A 12,273-nucleotide genomic window follows, 5' to 3' on the forward strand; every position below is an offset into this window, starting at 1 on the left:
TTGGTCCTCTGTGATTTACTTTGTGTTGGTAACTGTTGAGAAAAGATAAATTCACACAGATCTGATTGTCACCCAGTTGCCAAGTGCATACAGATAAAATAGGCTTCCATAGTTTATGGCATTGACTAGAGACAGGCGTAGTCTACCATGTTCTTTTACGTTTTCTTGTGCTTCTATCAGAATCAACTGTCTAAAACATATTGTACCCAAAAGAACAATCTGATGTCTAATTCTGTTCTGTACTTGTTATACTTTATTGAAACCTTAGGAACTTTTTTCATGGGGTTGCTTAAATAACATCTCTGGGAATTTGGCTTTTCTTTGTCCTCAATAATATGCATCCGTCTAGCACATCACAATGAGGTATTATGTTTCCATCAATTTCAACAATGAGTGCCATATGGTTTTTGCCGTTCCCTTAATCTTTGCTTTAGTTCTATTCAAGAGGCTGGAAAATTTTCTAAAACAATGTAATCAAGTACCGTACAGAGGAATCTCTGTCCCATTGTCCCTTTTATCTATCCTTTCTACATTAAGCGGGATGATCTAGCCCAGGGATCCCCAACCTTTCGGACTTCAGGGACCACTAAATTCATAATTTTAAATCCCGCGGACCACTAATATGTTCTGCCTAATGACCGGCTGGGTGGGTGTGGCTAGGCGGTCATGTGATTGGTTGGGCATAACTCCATCTCACGTCAAGGGGCACCTCGCTGGCTCTACTTGCCCCTCCCCTTCCAGCCATTCCTCACCTGCCCAGCCGGGCTCCTTAGGGCCCCAACAGGAAGCAGTTGTTGGAACTGCAGCCACCATGAGACAGAGTTGGCAAAACAGCTGGCTCAGTTCAAATTGGATCTGACCGAGAAGGAGGCTCAGTAGAAGCACCTCACTGAGGACTAGGAGCATAAGCTTTCCAAGCAGAGGGAAGACCTGCGGGAGTGCAAGGCCAGGTACCGGCGCCTGGAGGCTCAGCGGGCTGAGATGGTCAGCCAGTTCCAGGCCATGATGCAGTCCCACTGGAACGAGGCCCTCCAGCTCTTCGCCACAGTGGCACTTCCCTCCAACCTTTGCCCAAAGCCCCACACCAGGAGGCTGAAACAGACCCCAAGTTGGAATTTCTGCCCCCCTCTGATCCACACAAAAAGACCCCGAAGAATAGAATAGAATTTTTATTGGCCAAGTGTGACTGGACACACAAGGAATTTGTCTTGGTACATATGCTCTCAGTGTACATAAAAGAAAAGATACCTTCATCAAGGTATAACATTTACAACACAAATGATGGTCATAGGGTACAATTTAACACTTAATGATACAACACTTAATGATAAGCATAGGGTACAAATAAGCAATCGGGAACAATCAATATCAATATAAATCTTACCAGCAACAAAGTTACAGTCATACAGTCATAAGTGGAAAGAGATTGGTGATGGGAACGATGAGAAGATTAGTAGTGCAGATTTAGTAAATAGTTTGACAGTGTTGAGGGAATTATTTGTTTAAGGGGGAGTTCTGAAGCAACACAAATGCTTATTGCACGTATCTGGCCCAGCGGCCATAGTTTGAGGACCCCTGATTTAGTGCAATATAAAAAATGAAAATAATTGTTCTGCGGACCACCAAAATTTTCTCACAGACCACCAGTGGTCCATGGACCACCAGTTGGTGATCACTGATCACTGGTGATCACATGCCAGGTCTTTCAGTGGTTCCAGGTAACGATTGAATGCAAGCAATCTGAAATGGGCCTTCAGAATTTCCTGAGGATTTTGTGTTTTAGATTTGCAAATATTTTGGCTGGAGTTTTGGAGAAGTTTTCTAATTAAGTGCTTACATTAAGTTCATAATTTTCTCAGGATTATTTTTTCAACAGAATTAGATTTTTTTTACTTCATTCAAAGCAGAATGTGAGCCTCTAAACTTGCTGAAATTGTTTGCTTCTAAGTTGCAGTATTATATATCTGAAAAACTCTGGGCTTAGAAACAATCACCATTATTAGAAGTGTTAATCTAGGTCATGTAGGAGAGAATGGGTATCCATCTCCAAAATGTGAAAAAGCTAAGATGTTCCTATTTCTACATACAACAGTTCTTATCATAATATGTTCATACTTAATATTTTTGGGTATAGAGAAGAACAAATTCTACAATCCCCCATTTATTAGAGTAGCCGGGTTGGACAATAATAATTTTACCAATAGTTTCAAATTCAGTTTGAAGATGGCATTGGAACATGGAAAGTTTATTGGCTTCTAATTTCAAAAGAGGATACCTAAAATTACTTTATGTTAAGTATCACATTTCTCTTAATTCCATACAGTAATTTTTCCACCAGTTTTTATCTTTCAGCTATTTAATCACTTGCTTAGTTTAGAAAAAAACACAATTTTTTCCAGAACTTGTATAATAATTCATTTAAATTTCAGTCTTGCAAATTCTAAAAATGAGTGATTTCCTTGTTTAAAAACTTGAGAATTTGGATCTGTCTATTGATCATTTCTTACAATGATCCCACAAAGCATGTAACTTTTATAATGCCCATCTTTGCATTTGATTGTATTCAATAACATTTGATCAATGTTTGATGATCCATAGGAACCTGGGCCAGTTGATTTAATTTTTCCTCTTGCCAGTCATTGTATACTATGTAACACATAGAGCATAAATACAGTTTTTATTTGAAGATCTGATCTATAAAAAGCTAATCTGGAATTGTGCATATTTTGTTTGCTCGTTCTAAAACCCCCTGGCCTGTTGGGACCATTACATTCAGCATCTGTTTCACTATATATTCAGCAGAATGATGAGTGGACAGGATCAACAAGATCATACTACCCTCTCAGAATAGAAGTAATTTTTGAGGTTAAAATCTGAAATGGGCCTTAACAATTTCCTGAACATTTTCATTTTGTAATTTTGCAAATCTTTTGGCTGGAGATTTGGAGAAGTTTATAAAACCCAATGATCTTTGAAAACATTAGAGAAAAATTTAGACGCTTAAAAGTTTTTACTAAAAGAATTTGCACTAGGGTAATTGTGGAAAATACTTCAAGGCCTTCTTAACCTAGGAGTAATTCCTTTGCCACTGCTCTCTTTTGCCCATATAGAAATGATAAATGTGGTTAAATATATTCCACTTAAAGGCAAATCCTTTGTGAATAAATTAAAGTATTTCCGCATGTTATTTCTCCAACCTGTTGTTCTTTGTGTGTTGATTGGACTAAGGAAGACTGGCTGTCCAAGAGAACAGAACAAGCTGAGCATTGTAACTGTTGTAAACTCAGCAGTAAAAAGACCATCCAGAGTTAGATAACTCAGTGGCTATTGTTTTCCAAAATCACCAGAATAGTATCAGTCCTCTTTATGACTGGCAGGAAAAAACAGTTTCCAGAAGGAATTACATCCTAAAAGTAAATTAGCTACTCCACATTATTTCCACCCTTTCTTTGACATACATTCATTCATTCATTCATTATCCATCCCAAATATGAAGAGTTGGATGTCATGTTTGCAGAAACAGGAGACACAGCAGCAAATTTAATGTAGGTTGTCTTATATATGTACTTAAAATATTTCTTAACTTTTCCTCCCTAAATTTTCTTGCTTAATTTTTGAGTTTTCTGTTTATATGAAAGTTAAACAATGAAATGAACTTGTCCCATCCACATAAAGGAATCCCAAACAACTACTCAGTTTTCAGAATCTCTGTTGATAAAAAAAACATAGTGTGAACTTTTGTTGTATTTATTTGAAAAAAAATTAATAAGGAGGTACTTATCTACCAGGGAAGTTGCTATTCCTCACATAATAATTTGTGTTTTCTTACATTTTAACTGCTTAATGAAACATGCTGTTTTATGAACAGATTTTTAAGACAGAACAGAAATGTCACAAAGTTAAATCTATAACGTTTTATTTATTTTATTCTTATTAATAAATATTTTTGAGATTACCAAAACTAGATATAAATGGTTGCATCTGTATTTGCTTTTTGACACATCTTTTAAAACCTGATCCAAGATTTTCTCTGCACTCTCGTATAAGAAATTCCACAATCAGATTGATCAAAAACATTTCTAGACTACTTTTCATTAAACAAGATCCTGAGACAGTTTATGATTAAAAATGATTCACAAATGATCAAATTAACTTAAAATTCATGAAACTGTTGACAGAACACAAATCTTAAATCACTGCAGAGGAACGATGTTGAGTCATTCTGTGTGAAATGTATTTGTCAGCAGTTTTCACTTAAGTAAATTAAGAGATCAGATAAACATACTATTCATTTTGCTTTGTGGAGAAAAAATACGTAACACTCGCAATACATTTCTTCTAAGTATAACTTTCTTTTACCAGAAGAGGTCACTGTTCTACACTTTGTGTAAATGTGCCAGTGTATTCCTGCCCTTAATGACATATATAGTTTCAACTGATAGTCTAGACAGTGCTTTTCCAACCTGGGCCAATTAAGATGTTTGATTATAACTTTCATTATCCCATCCAGCCTAGTCATATTCAACATAACTAGCGGGCACAAAAATTATGGAAGGCTAATCTAGGCCTTAGCTTCTGAGTTGAAAACCATGAAAGTCCAGACAGAAAGGATTAGAAAACTTTCCTTTCTCCAACAACTTGTAAAATTATGTAAGTTAAGGGAAAAAACAACCTTAAAAGTTGAATGTCAACCAATATTAGATTTCTTGGAATTGCTATACTTTTGTTTGCTCAGAAAGAGCTATTTTGAAGATATAGGTACCATATCTTCTGCAAAGAAAAAAGAAAAAAAAGAACTCGTTCTATAGTTATCCTAATTTTTACAACCCAGATATAGTAATTTCAGTCAGAGAAAAAAATACCTTGCACGGTCTGAAAGATAAATCAGAGATGGTGAGGCATAAATTAGGGAAAAGTTAAAATTATCTAGCATATGATGTAAAACCTAGAAACAGGCAGCATGACATAATTCTGGATAAGACCAAAAAAAAACATTATTCACCCCTAGACTATTTATCTTGAATGATTGGTTCAATTTTGAGACTCTGAGGTATTAAATTTATCTAAACCAGAATTTGTTTTCAGATAGAGTAACCATTTTGGAGAGATTATAAACCATTCACCTTTATAGTGTTGTCTTTTAAAATGTGTGATTGTAAAGAAGTTTCAGTCTGCAGCACAGGCATCTACAAGAAAAAAAAAGTCAAGATGGCTACACAATTCAACCACAATCCACCTCTTTTTTAAGCTCAGATGTTCCTTTCCAGAATGATACAATAATAACACTCTCTATCTGATCTCTTGTATATGGCCTTCAAGTTCATTCTATTTCCTCAGTAGCATTGCTTGAGAATTCTACTTCGGACTAAGACATTATTTGAGCATAGTGTGCCTTCAAGACAGGGTTGACTCCTGACAGTGACAGGTGAAGGTCACCCAGCTGGTCGTGTGCCTGAGGTTGGACTAGAAGTCAGAATCTCCCAGTATCTAATCCGGTGCCTTTATCACTATATCAAACTGGCTCACTACACCAAACTCGCTCAAAGTACTATCAGAAAATAAATCTATCACAATTAGATAATTTGCAAAAACCCAAACTGTTGTCAGATGGCAGCAAAAATACATTGAATATTCAGTGTTTGTTACCATCTAACACATCCAGAGTTGTTGTTGTTTTGTGCAACCTACTGTATATGGTAGGCCCATCAGAGGAAGATGGTATTTCAATCTCTTGTATCCACATATATGACAGACTAGATTCATATAACTCTAAGATATAATATTGTTTGCTTGCTTGTGGCTCACTCTGATGTGTAAACCCAGCCAATAGGTTATGTTAGTGGTTTCTTGATAGGTTTAATTTGAAATAAAAGATAAAAACCTGGATTTTGCATAACACTTGGATGAATTCAGTTTGAAATCTATGTTTTCTTTAATAACCTCTTATTATAGCCTTTTGTCAATAAAATTGTTTAAATAGCCATAACTGTTTAAAAGCAGAGTGATTTTAAAAGCAGCATCTATCTGAAATTTCTGTTGTGTATGTAGTCAACTGGTTTGTGCTACACAAACAACAACTGCTGAAAAAAGTGTGTTCTATCTTGTACCTTATCTAGCCATCCCAGAGATTCTTGTACAATTTGTGACCACATCAAAGCAATATAGCCTAGCTCTTGTATCACTGTGTGGGAGGTGATTAACAATCTCTCAATTTTTATAGTTGCAAATTGGTAGTAAAGTTTCAGTTCACCATAAATATTTGGAAAGCTGCAAAATATTTGGAAAGCTAAGCAGATTTAAAAACTGCTTCTGTAAAGCTGTGTAGCAGGAAAAAAGCAGCTGATTATTAATTATTTGATTTTCTATTATTGCATTTTTATTATAAGCAAAGGAGGCAGGATTCCATGGGATTTTCTGCTGAAATAGTTTGGCTGACGTTTGGTACAATGTACTCTGGCTACAGAAGAGGGACACGGCTTCCTGACTTTTTCAAGCAGTGGCATAAGTTGGTTGAGACTTCCTTAGACTCTGATAGGTGGCTTTTCTGTATTTTCTGCTAGACAGTTGTGCCATTGTTCAGATGCTTTGAGTTACACTGAGATAAGATGGGCAGCCTATAAATTTTATAAATACTTCACAAATAACTACTAGCACAGAAATAATGCTCCTGTTGAGAGAAAAGTGTGTATTTACAGTTGAATGATGGCGAATGCACCTCAAGTGTTTTTGCAATTTGGACTTGGAAGATGTCATGGGTATTAATTTTTTAACATGCCTGGAAAGAAAACTAAACATTAAGATGTTTCTTTTAATTTATACTCATTTTAAACATGATGGTGAAATTTTAGTGTCCACAGATAATGCATGAAGTTGTTGTTGTTGACAACCTAAGAACAATTGTTTGCTTTTCCTGAATGTGTGTCAGTACACTACATGTCGAATGGCGGCCCCCAGGGGAAGGACCTTCTCTGTGGGGGCTCCTACCCTGTGGAACAAACTTCCCCTTGGACTTCGACAACTACCAGACCTTCGGACCTTTCGCCGCGAACTTAAAACTTATTTATTTCGTCTTGCTGGACTGGCTTGAATTTTTTAAAAATTTTAATTGATTTTATGGGTTTAAATTTTTATTAATTTTAGAGGGTTGATATTGTATTTTAAATGGGGCCAACTGAATAAGTTTTTTAATGTTTGTTTTTAGCATTGTATATGTTGTTTTTTGTATTTTATTGTGGCTGTAAACCACCCTGAGTCCTTCGGGAGAAATTTGTATTTTAATACAAATTAAAATATGATGATGATGATGATGATGTACCTCCAAGTTGGAATGAAGGCAACAGTGTGATGTCTTGTAAGGTAGGCTCTAGACAAGAAATACTAGGTTCCATAGAAAATGTTTGGATAAAATTGGGCATGGCTGCACTCGTACTATATAGGACAAGTTGTACCAAAACTGATCGGTACTGACTTTAGAGAGCACAGAATGCTGCATGCAAACACTAGCATGACTAAGTCTGGTGATAGAATTAATATCTTCTCTGTACAAGTAGTCCTCAACTTATGATCACAATTATACCCATAATTTCCATTGCTAAGCAAGGCAACATTTTGTTAAATGTGTTTTGCCCCATTTTTCTACCTTTTTTTTGCCACAGTTAAATGAATGATTGCAGTTAAGTGAATCATGTGGACACTAAGCAAATATGGCTTCCCCCACTGACTTTGCTTGTTGGAAGCTGTCTGGGAAGGTTACAAATGGTGATCATATGACTTAGAGACAGTGCAACTATCATAAATACAGACAAGTTGCCAAATGCCCAAATTTTGGTCCTATGAACATGGGGATAGTGCAATGGGCGTGAATACTGATCATAAGACATTTTTTTAAAGTGTTGTTATTACTTTGAATGGTCATTAAATCAATGGTTGTAACAATCACTACCTGTGTTTATTACTAAAACACATTATGCAAAAGCCTTGACTGTCTAATGCCATAAACTGGTCAGGGAAATCAGTATCTATGGGTCCTCTGGGGATGACCATGGCACATGGATGATTGCAACTTAGAATGTAAGAGGAGTAAATGGTAAAGTGAATGAGACAGTACTTTTTAGAAAGCAGGTAAGAATAGGGAAGGGTATAATGAAAGAATCACTACAGAAATTAGGATGAAAGCAAAGTAATCTGTTCACAGGGAAAAAAGGTAACTTGAGGACAGATGTAATTCATAGATGCTATGAAAATATTGAAAAAATTAAAGTGTTCAGGTATAAATAGCCTAACTGTTTAATGTGCATGTGAAAATAGCTTCTTTGCTTGACAATTGGAAAAAATGTTAAGTACAAATAAAAAATAGCGAGAATGAATGCAAAAAACTACGTGGGAAATAATTGGATAAGCAGAGAAGATGTTTAGAGGATTTCAATTAAAGGGACATAAAAGTGACATTAAGTAAACTTTGGAAAATATAGACTTTCAGTGTAGGTGCAAACCAGACTTTTGCTCTTTTAGCAGCAGACCAATTAAATCTATGAAGGAAAACTAACATAATTTTGCTGAATGAAAAAGAGTACAAGAAAGCACATAGGCAGGAAGTACAATATATTTTGCATGACTATGAAGCTGGAAGTTGATTAATGCATGTGGTGTAAGTGGTACTATGAGGAATAAGGCTTCCAAACGGACAATCAGACAGATTAACAGAGTTGGAAGGGACCTTATAGGACATCTAGTCCAACCTCCCGCCTAAGCAGGAGATCTTACACCATTTCTGACAAATGGCAGTCCAATCTTTTCTTGAAAGTCTCAAGTGATGAAGCTCCCACATCTTCCGAAGGCAACTTCTGTTCCATAGATTGATTGTTCTCACTGTCAGAAAGTTCCTCCTCATTTCTAGGTTGAATCTCTCCTTGGTCAGTTTCCATCCATTATTCCTTGTCTGGCCTTCAGGTGCTTTGGTAGAACAGTTAGCAATGATTCAATGTTGAGGAGGGGGTGAGACAAGGTAGTACGACATCTCCTTGGTTATTTAATTTATTTGTAGAAAAATGTCTAATGCTTGAAATGATTCATCTAACAAGAGCTGTCACTAAGAAGACTGCTAATCCATGGAATACTCATCTCTCCTGGGACTAATAATAAATTCACATTGGTCAATATTACAAACGGCTTCCCAGAAAAAGCTAATTAACTTTATGAATACCTAGTTTACAAGAAAACATAGAAGCAAGACATTTTGGCTGTAACTTGTTTTGTTTTATTACTTATTACTTATTTATTATTTATTAATTTCAATTAATTAATTTCAATTAATTATAAAGAAAGAAAGCTTCTGGTAAGCATCAGGGAGCAGAATACTTACTCTTTTTAAGCAAGAACAGAATTAAATACTTTTTGACACTAATATATTTGTGAAATATTTTAACATTTTTGGAAGTAGGTTGATTATTATTTTGTCTAAATTGTATATATTCCTCCTTTCAGGTTCATTATTATTAACTGCATTAATTATAGAGTTGATATGTTAAGAACAGTAAGAAGGACCTAGCTACCTTGGTTGATTTGAAAAAAAGAAAAGAAAAAAGCTACATAAGTTGAGATGTGGTGAGTATTGCAATGACAGACCATAGGCACATGACATATGATGGTATTCTCAGGATATTATTTAAAATATGTTTTGGTTTTTTGCTTTAATTTTTTGTGCCTTGAAAAACTAGGGTGAGATTGGTGACTGTAGAAATTACTTAAATAAATCAATAAAACTATATTGTTCTTCTGATACTATAAGTTTCAAATTTCCATTATTTCTAATAATTGGAATTGATGGGTAGGAGCAATGAGAATGAGAATTTAATGATATTTGGTGTTCTAAGATCTGGAAGTATACTGATTCCACAATTTATTTATTTTTTATTTCATTCACTAAATTTTTGTGCTGCCCATCTCACTGATACAGTGACTCTAGGCAGTTTACAACATATTACAATGATTTAGGATTACAGGTTGTCCTTGATTTATGACCATTTGTTTAATGATAGTTTGGACTTAGGATGATGCTAAAAAATGTGACTTAGAACCTGTCCTCAAAATTATAACCATACTACCTCTGTGATCAAATGTTCAAAATTTGGGTGCATGGCAAACAGCTAGCATTTAGAACAGTTACAACATCCTATGGATATCTGATTGCTGATAAACATAGAATGTTGTATGTTGTAACCACAAGATGTATATAGGATATTGTATTGCCGGAATTGGGATTATCTAATCTAGTGAAAAGAAGGATTATGGTTGACATGATAGTAGTGTTCCAATATTTGAGGGACTGCAACAGAGAAGAGGGGATCAACCTATTTTCCAAAGCACCAGAAGGCAAGACAAGAAACAATGGATAGAATCTAATCAAGGAGAGAAGCAACATAGAACTAAGGAGAAATTTTCGAACAGTGAGAACAATTAACCAGTGGAACAACTTGCCTTCAGAAGTTATGGGTGCTCTATCATTGAAGGCTTTTAAGAAGAGACTGGACAGCTAGTTATCTGAAATGGTATAGTATGTCCTGCTTGAGCAGGCGGTTGGACAAGAAGACCTCCAAGGCCTCTTCCAACTCTGTTATTCTGTTCACAATTTGTGACCTTCCCAGCCGGCTTCCAACAAGCGAAGTCAATGAAAGAAGCTAGATTCACTTAACAACTGTAGTGATTTGATTAATGATTGTGGTAAAAATTGTCATAAAATTGGGTCCAGTCACAGATAGTCCTTAATTTAAAAACACAATTGGGGAGGGAATTTTGGTTATGAAACAATGCAATCATTAAGCAAAGCATCAAGTCAAGGACTATCTGTAATACATTGTCTAGTCTTATTATATGATGCATTCGAAGAACAGTAATACAATTCTAGCTCACTTGGTATATTATTTCTTTAGATTAAAAAAAAGTTTGTTTCATGTCTTCAGGGATTGTGCTATTATTTTTGCTTTCAAGAGAATGCTAGGAATGATTCGGGAAATAACTGATTGTAATATGATTAGAGTTTCTAAAATTGGCACTGTTTTGTATTAAGTAATAAAACTGACAGAATTATTAAAATCTGCAAAATATTGAAGTTGCAGCAATTTGAGGGAGGGAAATACTGTCCAAACCCTTTAACAATTTTGGATTTTTTTGTTGATTAAACTGTCACTATTCAAATTAATATTTTTAGAAGCAAGATATATTTGCATGGATTGGCACAGGGGGAAATAAAATTTAATACTGTATGCTGGATTGATAGGTTCCCATATAAGCCATTTTCAATTATTTTTTCATGCAGTGAATTGTATGTGGTGAGTTTTAGACTCCCTTTTCCCACTTTGAGCTTTGATACTGAGAAGAATCTCTTTTGCTTTGTGATATCTGCTCTTTTGAACAGCAAGCTTGTTTGCTGTTGGTTACTTCATTACCTGCACTCCTATTTGGTGCAGGTAAATCAGTTCTGCAAAAGCGTAAGCAGTATGTAGCGTAAGTAGTATGTTACCTAATAAACAGTGAGGCCATATTCAGAGGAACAGTTTATGTGCAAAAATGGATGTTCGCTCAATTTAATGAGTAATTTGGGAAATGTAGTCCTGGCCTTTTGAATTTATACCAATACTTACACCAATAGAAGACAATATTTCTAGCTCAGATTTGAACTGTGGAGTCCTTGATGCTCTCTCTAAACTTAGTGCCTTTGTTGCAGACATTTCATTACCGAACTAGGTAATGCTCAGTGCTCCATATCCATGGAGATTTTCAGTCGTCCAGGACAGGTCATCCCAAAAGTGCTTTTTTCAAAAGGCAAACGGGACTTTCTTTTCCCTCGAAGACCTTTCGCTTCTCAAGCTCCAAAAAGCTCCCTCAGTTCTGAATGAGTCAAGAAGCGCTAGCGCTAAGAGATTAAAAAAAGTAAATAAAAAAAGTCAACACGCCAACGTTGTGCATTGAATGGGGCGCTGCGAATTGGGCTTTGGCGTCGCCTTCATCGGAGAATTGGTGAGGCGAGTCAGACAAGCCGCCTGAAGAGCACACGGGCAAAACGGTCGAGTGGCCGGGCCACGTGCCGACGGGCGCCACACTTTGCACACGTGCCTGCCCCCTTTTGCACGCCCGCTTCGCCTGCTCTGCACCGAGGAGGCGGGTCCCTCGGCGGCTCTTCTCGCCGCCCAATCTGGCTCAGGGGCCGGGTTTTTGCTCAGCCACCGGCTCGTCGGAAGGGCAGTGACCGGGTTGCTTTAATCCGGAGTTTGGCGG

This window comes from Ahaetulla prasina, chromosome 3, assembly GCF_028640845.1.
Source record: "Ahaetulla prasina isolate Xishuangbanna chromosome 3, ASM2864084v1, whole genome shotgun sequence".
NCBI classification, from domain to species: Eukaryota; Metazoa; Chordata; class Lepidosauria; order Squamata; family Colubridae; genus Ahaetulla; species Ahaetulla prasina.